Here is a 10522-nt window from a genome sequence, read left to right on the forward strand (position 1 = left end):
ATAACGTCATTAGATTTTAAGCCTATGGTTAAGGTGTTTAACTTACCGTCGTCAACAGTGCTTATAAAAAGCACCATATTGGCGTCCTTCTAAGCAAACTCTATCACCTGGCTATTTTCGGAAAGCTCGCCATACAATTCTCCCCATGGAATTTAAGCCGCGTAGGTTAATTTAAGCTCTGCAAGCTTTTGGTTAATTTGCTCAGAAGGCACCTTTTTCTTCTTTCCTTTTATAATTGTAACTGCTTTAATATCGTATTTAAGGTCCCCCTGCTCCTTACGCTTTGTTTTGGTTGTTTGAACGGTTCCTACGCCTCTAATACTAAGGCCTCGTAGTCTTGTAAGAAGCTTAACGCTTGTAAATAGGTTATTAAGCCATACAATATGCTTTCCAGGTGGGTAGAGGCGTTTGTTTGTTTTGGCGTCTTTTTAGAGAAGTAAATTAAGAACTACTGCCTGTGTCTTTGAAAAGCCTTTATTAATAAAAGACTCATCTAAATCAACTGGGCCCTTCTTATTACCTTTAGTATGCCACATAAAGTCTAATATATAGCCCTTATTTGCTAGAACCCATATTTTAAAGCCTTCTGGTATAGGCTTAGATGGAATATTAATAATTTCGGGTGCACGGCCTATAAAGCGTTAAATTGTCTCGTTAACGGCGAGGTGGGTTTTAGGCGTGTAGAGCTTCCTATAAGTAAGCCGAATATACTTAGCAAGCTCCTTAACCTTATCGAATGTAGGTTTAGGTGTTTTATTAGCTTTTAGACATGGTGGTGAGGCCCAAAAGTGGCGATTAAGCTGCTAAAATCGGACGACCGAAATGTACTTTTTGATAATATACTCCGTGCCATGCGTATTTAAATCCTTCTAGTAGTCCTTAATGCACGATTTTATGGTAATACCTATATAAATAAGCACTCCAAAGTACGCGTAAAGTTCCTCCTTGCATATTGGCTGCCATGGGCGTGGGTGTTCCTTTTCTTTATCTGACGGGTAAAGCTCTGCGTGCTTATTTGTCCACTCTACAAGCTTATTTATAACCTCCTCCGTAAAGAATAGACTGAATAACTTAAAAGGATTGTGTGGATTAATGTCGGATGGGAGGTTTAGTAAGCTATGGTCGTCCCAATCGTTAATATGAAGAGGCTTGAATTGAGGCAACGGCCAAGGCTTGGGGGGAGGGTTTTTGGCCGTCTTATTTGGGGGAACGTTATATTGAGTCTTCTGAACAAGGTCTGCATTAATTCTAGCACAATTGCGAGGCATGGTGGTGGTGTAATTAATGATTGAATTCTATGTAGAGCACGCGTAGTTTTGATTCCGGTGTTCGCGCACAGACCACTTCCTCTGAGGACCTCGACGGGTTAAGGGATAGGAGTATTTATAGTAGGAGAACCTTAAGTTTAAGCTCTTTAATAACTTAATACTTCTATCTAGATTAACTAATTAACGGCAGGCTAATATATAATACGTTTTAGTAAGGGTACTATAATCTCTCTTGGTATAATTAGGGTTTAAACCCCCTTAAGATATATTACGTTCTATATTATTCCCATAAATACTCTATTTCTATTCTATATTAGGGATATAGATAAATTAGGCGTTAAGCTTAATAACTTTAAGAATATACTTATATAGGGAAATAATTGGGTGCCTATTATATATAAGTAGGGTTACCCTTAGCTGCTCCTTTAATAACTAAAAAAGAGTGTTACTTAAAGCTATTTAACTAAGTTAGAGTTACGCTAACTATACCGTTATTTTAGCCACCTATCCGTTTATTAATTACTTAGGGTTCTTTAGTAAGTAGGCTATAAAGTTAAGGTTAAGGTAATTAAGCATCTTATAAAGTATTGCTATTACTACTAAATAAACTAAAAGTCCCCTAGCTAATTTAAGTTCACCCTTAAGAATAACTATAACTTTAACTTCTATATTATTATTAATATTATATATCTTAGCGGCAAACTAGTACTCTAAGTTATTAACTTCTTAACCTCCTTTTAAGCCGCGCGTTTCTTAAAAGATATATTAGCCAAAAACGTATAAAATACCCTTTAGTTATACTAGATTAATGTCTATTTAGGACCCCCTAATTAAATTATCTATAATATAGGAAAGAACTTCTTATCTATAAAGTTCTAATAATAGATAAAGGTAATAGTAATTAAGGTTAAGGAAGTCCCTATTAAGGCATATAATAGTATTAAAAAAGTAGAGTAATATTATGCGCTATTACGCCGTATATATAAGATTATCTCTTTAGAACTAAAGGACGCTAGTAAAAAACTTACCTTATAAATAGCTGTTAAAGCTATTAATAATTCCGCTAGCCTAAATAAACTTATATCTATATTACTAGTCTTTAGCGCTTACCCTTAAATAACTAATAATTCTTTACTATTTCCCTCTATTATATAATAAGCTAAGGCTATTTATAAGGCAATAAAGGAGGTGTAATATCTCTATGCTATATACCAGGTTAATAACGTACTATAAATAAGAAATAGCCTAAATACCTTAACTACGCTTAATCTGCTACTCTAGTTTAAAGTACGCGTATAGCGTAAAAAGGGAGGATAGTTAAGCCTATACTAACTTATTATAATTAATAGTTAAACTTATACTATTTAGATACCTTATAGACCTATTTAATTCCATTTAACTATTATTAAATTTTACTATAAAGATAATAATTCTAAGCCTTTATAGGATACCCTAGAAGATGCCTTAAAGGAGAACTATAATTAATATACTCTAAAAGGCAACTATAATCCTAATATAATTATAGTAAATACGCTATAACTATAATACGGTAAAGGTTACCTAAAGGAATTATAAAATCGCTAATATCTTATTAATTTTAAAGAATAATTTATTGCCGCTATTAAGAATAGAGTTAAGTTATTAATAGCCTTTATAATAGCCAAGGAGAAGGCTGACTTTAAGCTTACAAAATAGCTTTAAAAGGAAGGTTGTATTATAACTTTAGGAGCTCCTTTCTAAGCATCTAATAAATAGGAAATTAACAGTCTTATTATAAAAGGAGTCTTTAAATTTAAGAAGTATAACCCTACTAAGTTTAATAAAGTTCGTATCTTTAAGTTAAGGATAGTTAATAAGATTAAGGGTAAAGCTATTAATGCCCTATTTAAGAAATTAAGGCTTATTATCTAAGGTTATAATAATAATAGTAAAGAGATAATTCTTATATAATCTTCTATAATTTAACGAGCTAGTTAGTAAGTTATTGTTATATTAGCTCCCTCCTTAATAAAGAATAAAATAGCGGTTTATTTACGAGATATTACTTAAGCCTATACCTAATTAGAGATATATCTTTAGCGCTTAATATTAGCATACCTTCTAGAGTAAATTCGCTATTAGTATTCTAAAGATATAATTATAGTTATACTTAAGCCATTATATAGAATTACAGAGGTAGGAACTTACTAATGGGTTACCTATAGTAAGCACTATAAAGAGAAGCTTTTAATAACTACTTCTATATTTAATCCCTGTGTTAGAAATGAGGTAAGTTGCCGTCGCATGAAGCATATTGCCGTCACGTGTCGACGTGGCCCTAGCGTAGTGAGGAACCTTAAGTTCCTCACCCCTTTCCTTATTCCTATCAATAAGAATTAACTAATATCACTGTAACCCTACTTAAGTAGTCGTTATTGGTGAGTCACCCTATATTTCTAATACTGATTAGTGGTTAAATACACAGTTAACTACAGAGCAGCTAGGTTTTTGAATAGAAGAGATAGTTTTATATAGGGGTGCCATATGCACTTATATGGAATGGATCCCGGCAATACTGTGCTACCTTAAACTTGCGGAAAACTAGTAATAGAAGTATTACTAAGTACTAGGAGATACTAAGTTGCGTCTATTATGTAGAATAACTACGTTTATAAAGATTTGGTTAAGTACTTTAGGTTAGAAGTGTTACTAAACCTACGGTTCTAAAATTAACGTTTAAAACGTGTCAAACAACTACGCATATAAAGATTTGGTCGAGTACTTTAGGTCAGAAGTATTACTAAACCTATGGTCCTAAAGTCAACGTCTGAAACGCGTTAACAACATCTTAATTGCCTACCTTTTGACAGTAAACCTACGAGATTCTATAAAGCCAAAAACCCTACCTACCTTTGATATACGACACCCCGTTGATTTTATACCTACTATGGCGTTAACCTACCTAAAGAAGTACGAGAAAAGTATTAACCTGGAGACGTGGGACATAGATATTGACCTTATAAACGCCGAGGAACAGGACCTAAATGGATTCTTAGTATACCGTATGGTATACTATATAGACAGCAAATATAATAATACCGAGCTATAGTGTTATATAAAGGAGGACTTTGTTAGATAGATAAAGGAAATATAGGCTCTTGCGAAGAAGGACGTTATATAAGACTTCCGTAACTTCCTTTGGGAGAATGGAGTATTTGTCCCTATAAATAGGGGTGCTATTGGAGATAATATTTAGGAGCAAGTTATTAACGTAAAAGAAGAGCATGAATGGACTCTATAAGAGGTTAAGCACTAACTACGCATTAAGAGGAAGCTTAACTCACGATGGAATCCAAATGATACGCCAATAGAGACGCGCTCTAATTCCATTGCTCTAGGTATAAGTTCTTACATTCCGTATCTATTGCTTTTACCTTTATCTCTAGCTTCCTAGGATCTACTAATTTAACCAGTAATATTAACTATTACCCCTTAAGAGCAAGCGCAAGATCCCCTTGCTTCGCGATTTAACAACCTTCGAACTCTACTATAGAAAGATTAGGTACCACGCCGTGTTCTATTAAGCCCTATATCTCTACTGCAGCCTATAAAGTAATCCCCACCTTAATCTTTAATGCAATTTTAACGTAGTCTAATACTACTTAGAGGTATCTTAAAAATGCTTATAGAGCTTATAAAGCTCTATATAGACTAGGAGAAGAAGTTTAGCAGGGAACTATATAACATCCTTAATTTAAAGCTGCGTATCTTTTATAACTATTGCTAAAAGGTTAGACTAGAACCTGACTAATATTATAACGCCTATTCCGTTATACTTAAGGGCCGCGCTAGTACCTTCTATTATAATTATTTGGTAGGAAAAGGATATAATTTTAACCGAATAATATATAAGATAAGATGCTACTTTAAAATAGAAGAGAATAAGCAGCAATATATGTTGGAGTGGAGAGAGACTATCTTCCTAAGAATTATTGTTACAAACCTAGGTGTCTCTTGGCTTAATTGTCTTTAAAAGCTCTTTAATTAACTTTAGATAATTTAGTGTAGTTTATCCGAATTATATTAAGAGGACCTTAGCCTACGCGATTAAGTTATTAGCGCATGCCGAGGTATTAAAGAATATAATTTTGCTCTTTTTAACCCTGTAAGTACTTATAAAGGAGTATATGCTTAATTAAGATCCTCTATTGGCACCGCTCTACGCTCTTAAGAAGTATAGTAATTTAACGCCTAACTTTAACCTACCTTAATTGACCCGGCTAACTAATATGATTATAACTAGACTAATTGAATATATAGTGGACGTGGTAGGGGATATAGTAAAGGGTATGATTAATATTAACCACAAGGCAATTATGGAGGTCCTTATAGAGGTTCACTTTAGAGCAATTGTTAGAAGAAGTGCTACGTTTATAAGAAGCCAAATTGCTAGTTAACTAGACACCCTCTTAATAGATGAAAGGAGGCATATAATAGGTTTTGCTAGAGTGTATAAAATGTTGGAAACTAAGAGGTTACTATGGCCTACTTCTAAAACTTCCTGGTTTAATATGAAGGCGAAGAAGATCTTAAGGGTAAGGTTGATGAGGCTGAATAGCTCCTTATGGATATAGAAATTGAGGACTACTTTCCCAACCAATACTTTACTAAGTATAGTAAGGTAAATAGTATATAAACCGTTGCTATCCTTAATAACTAATTTATGCTCTATTCTATTATAAAGTTAGATATCTTTAATGAGCTAAAGGAAAGTTCCGCGTTCTCCTTTAACGATAGATACTCGGCAAACGTCTTCTATAGCATTATACCAGATACTAGAGCCGCAGGAGTATCTATAGTAGGAGAGCCTTAAGTTTAAGCTCTTTAGCAGCTTAATAGCTCTGTTTAAATTAACTAATTAATAGCAGGCTAATATACAATTCGCTTTAGCAAGGGTACTGCGATCTCTTTTAGTATAATTAAGGTCCAAACCCTATTAGGATATATTACTTTCCATATTATCCCCATAAATACCCTATTCCTATTCTATATCTAAGATATAGATAAATTAGGTGTTAAGCTTAACAACCTTAAGAATATGCTTATCTAGGGAGATAATTGGGTGCCTGTTGTACGCAAGTAGGGTTACCCTTAGTTGCTTCTTTAATAGCTAGAAAGGAGCGTTGCTTAAAGCTACCTAACTAAGTTAGAATTATGTTAACTATACCGTCATTTTAGCCACCTATCTATTCACTAATTGCTTAGGGTCCTTTAGTAAGTAGGTTATAAAGTTAAGGTTAAGGTAATTAAATATCTTATAAAATACTGCTACTACTGCTAAATAAACTAGAAGTCCCCTAGCCGATTTAAGTTTACTTTTAAAGACGACTACAACTTTAACTTCTGCATTATTATAGATGTTATATATCTTAGCGGCAAGTTAGTACTCCAAGTTATTAACTTCTTAACCTCCTTCTAAGCCGCACGCTTTTTAAAAGATATATTAGCTAGGAATGCATAGGATACTCTTTAATTATACTAGATTAATGTCTACCTAGGACCCCCTAATTAAATCGTTTATAATATAGGAAAGAACTTCTTATTTACGGAGTTTCGATAATAGGTAAAGGCAATGACAATTAAGGTTAAGGAAGTCCCTGTTAAGGCATATAATAGTATTAAAAAAGTAGAATAATATTATACGCTATTACGCCGCGTATATAAGATTATTTCTTCGGAACTAGAGGGTACTAGCAAAGAGCTTATCCTATAGATGGCTGTTAAGGCTATTAATAATACCGCTGGCCTAGATGGGCTTATACCTACGTTACTAGTCTTTAGCGCCTACCCTTAAATAACTAATAATTCTCTACTATCTCCCTCTATTATATAATAAGCTAAGGCTATTCGCAAGGCAATAAAGGAGGTACGACGTCTCTACGCCACGCGCTAGGTTAACGATATACTAGGAATAAGAAATGGCCTAAATACCTTAACTACGCTTAATCTGCCACTCTAATCGGAGGTACGCGTATGGCGTAAAAAGGGAGGATAGTTAGGCCTATATAAACTTATTGCAATTAATGGTTAAACTTACACTCTTTAGATGCCCTATAGACCTACTTAATTCCGCTTAACTATTATTAAGCCCTACTATAGGGATAATAGCTCTAAGCCTTTATAGGATGCCCTAGAGGATACCCTAGAGGAGAACCACGATTAATATACTCTAGAAGGCGAAGGCGATTTTAATATAATTATAGTAGACGTACCGCAACTATAACGCGGTAGAGGTCGCCTAAAGGGATCACAAAATTGCTAATATCTTATTGATTTTAAAGAGCAATTTGTTACCGCTATTAAGAATAGAGATAAACTATTAATGGCCTTTATAACAGCTAAAGAGAAGGCTAACTTTAAACTCGCAAAATAGCTCTAAAAGGAAGGCCGTATTATAACTTTAGGAGCTCCTTTCTAAGCATCTAATAAGCAGGAGATCGACGGTCTTATTATAAGAGGAGTCTTTAAATTTAAGAAATACAACCCTACTAAGTTTGATGGAGTCCGCATATTTAAGTTAAGAATAGTTAATAAGATTAAAGGCAAAGCTACCAATACCCCATTTAAGAAGTTAAGGCTAGTTATTTAAGGTTATAATAATAACGGTAAGGAAGTAATTCTTACGCAATCCCCTATGATTTAATAAGCTAGTTAACAAGTCATTATTACGCTAGCTCCCTCCTTAATAAAGAATGGGATGGCGGTTTACCTATAAGATATTACTTAGGCCTATACCTAATTAGAGACGCGCCTTTAGCGCTTAATACTAGTATACCTTCTAGAGCAAATTCGCCACTAATATCCCGAGGATATAATTATAGTCGTACTTAAGCCATTATATAGAATCGCAGAGGTAGGAACTTATTGGTGGGCTACCTACAGCAAGCACCATAAGGAGAAGCTTTTGATGACTACTTTTATATTTAATCCCTGCTTCCTTATTACAACTATAGGAACTTTATTTAGAATTGTCGGTATATAAACGGATAATATAATTATCTTAGGAGACGACTAATTCTTAGCTTTTAAAGAAGATAAGCTAGTAAAGGCAAACCTTATAGCAAAGCTAAAGGAAAGACTTAACTTAGTAACACCATTACTCTTTAATGGATGTATCCTCTCCCTAAATAAGGGCTCTATTACTCTACGCCAGAAGGGTTAAGGTAAGAAGATTAATATTGTTAACGTTAATTCTCTAAAGCAAGGATACGTGGAGTAACGCGCTTGTGGAGCTTATATGGCTTCTATCTATTAACCTAAGGCTTCCTTTAATCTCTCTATTGCCACTTAATACTAGAAACTAACTAAGGATGATGTTCTTGCCCTAAATAAGCGTCTTTTTTGGCAAATGAACTATCTTAATAGGGGACTACTTTACGTGCCTATTAACCTTCCTACCGCTAAGCTCTTTGTATTCGTTAATAGATCGTTTATAAATAATAAAGATTTTAGCTCCTAGCTAGGATATAAGATTATTATTATAAACAAATCTACTAGAGAGAATGACTTTATAATCTATGGTAACCTTATCTATTAGAGCTTAACTAAGAGTAAGCGCGTTACTTAAAGTGTTCTAGCGTTAGAGATATATAGAATGGTTAGCGGAGTTAATATGGCAATTGCAATTGGAACTACCCTTAAGATAATTATAGACCGGCTTAAACTTCCCACTATTTCTACGATCGTATACACCGACTTATATTCCCTCTACGAGTATTTAGTTAAGCTTGGTACTATAAAGGAGAAGCGTCTTATAATCGATATTATGGCACTTCGGCAGTCCTATAAGCGTTAAGAACTCTTTAAGATCCGATAGATTAATGGCTAATATAACCTAGTAGATGCGATAATAAAGGTAAACCTAAATAAGGCACTAGAGACGTTTATTAATATAAATACTCTACGTGTATAAGTTAAAGGTTAGGTTAAGAGGGAAATTTAGAGAAGTTAAGATCTTATAGAACTTTAACCGCCGGTTNAAGTTGTNTAATTNGTTAGATCCTTGCTAAGAGCGCCGCGCCTAATTAATTTAGGTGGCGGTGTAGACTTCTGCTAACTAATTAGGATTTTTTATGCCCGGCATGGAAAATCGCCATTAGCTCGCTTACTACTAGCGTCTTAGTGGCCCACCTGTCTTTATATTATCTACTAAATTCTACTAACTGCCGCATTGTCGTATATCGTCTGGTTTTGTTATATATTGTCTGGTTTTATTATATATTATCTAGTATTGTTATATACTATCTGTTTGTATATATATATATAGCAACCACAAAAAGAAGAGTTGCCAGTATTGGGAATGAGGTAAGTTGCCGTTATATGAAGCATATTGCCGTCACGTGTTGACGTGGCCCTAGTGTGGTGAGGAACCTTAAGTTCCTTACCCCTTTCCTTATTCCTATTAATAAGAATTAACTAACATTACTATAACCCTACTCGAGTAGTCGTTATTGGTAAGTCACCCTATGTTTCCAATACCCTGCTTCCTTATTATAACTATAGGAACCCTATTTAGAATTATTGGTATATAAACTAATAATATAATTATCTTAAAAGACAACTAATTTTTAGCTTTTAAAAAGGATAAGCTAGTAAAGGCAAATCTTATAGTAAAGCTAAAGGAAAAGCTTAATTTAATAATACTATTACTTTTTAATAAATATATCCTCTCCCTAAATAAGGATTCTATTACTTTATATTAGAAGGGTTAAGGTAAGAAGATTAACATTATTAACGTTAATTCCCTAAAGTAAGAATATATAGAGTAACGTGCTTATAAAGCTTATATTGCTTTTATCTATTAACCTAAGGCTTTATTTAATCTCTCTATTACCGCCTAATACTAGAAACTAACTAAGGATGACGTTTTTGCCCTAAATAAACATCTTTTCTAGTAAATAAACTATTTTAATTAGGGACTACTTTATATACCTATTAATCTTCCTACTACTAAGCTCTTTATATTTATTAATGGATTATTTATAAATAATAAAGATTTTAGCTCCTAATTAGGATATAAGATTATTATTATAAATAAATTTACTAGAGAGAATAACTTTATAATCTATAGCAACCTTATTTATTAGAGCTTAACTAAGAGTAAGTATATTACTTAAAGCGTTCTAGCGTTAGAGATATATAGAATAGTTAGCGGAGTTAATATAGTAATTATAATTAGAACTACCCTAAAGATAATTATAGATTAACTCAAACTT

Source organism: Cenococcum geophilum (assembly GCF_001692895.1).
Source record: "Cenococcum geophilum 1.58 unplaced genomic scaffold K441scaffold_38, whole genome shotgun sequence".
NCBI lineage: Eukaryota > Fungi > Ascomycota > Dothideomycetes > Gloniales > Gloniaceae > Cenococcum > Cenococcum geophilum.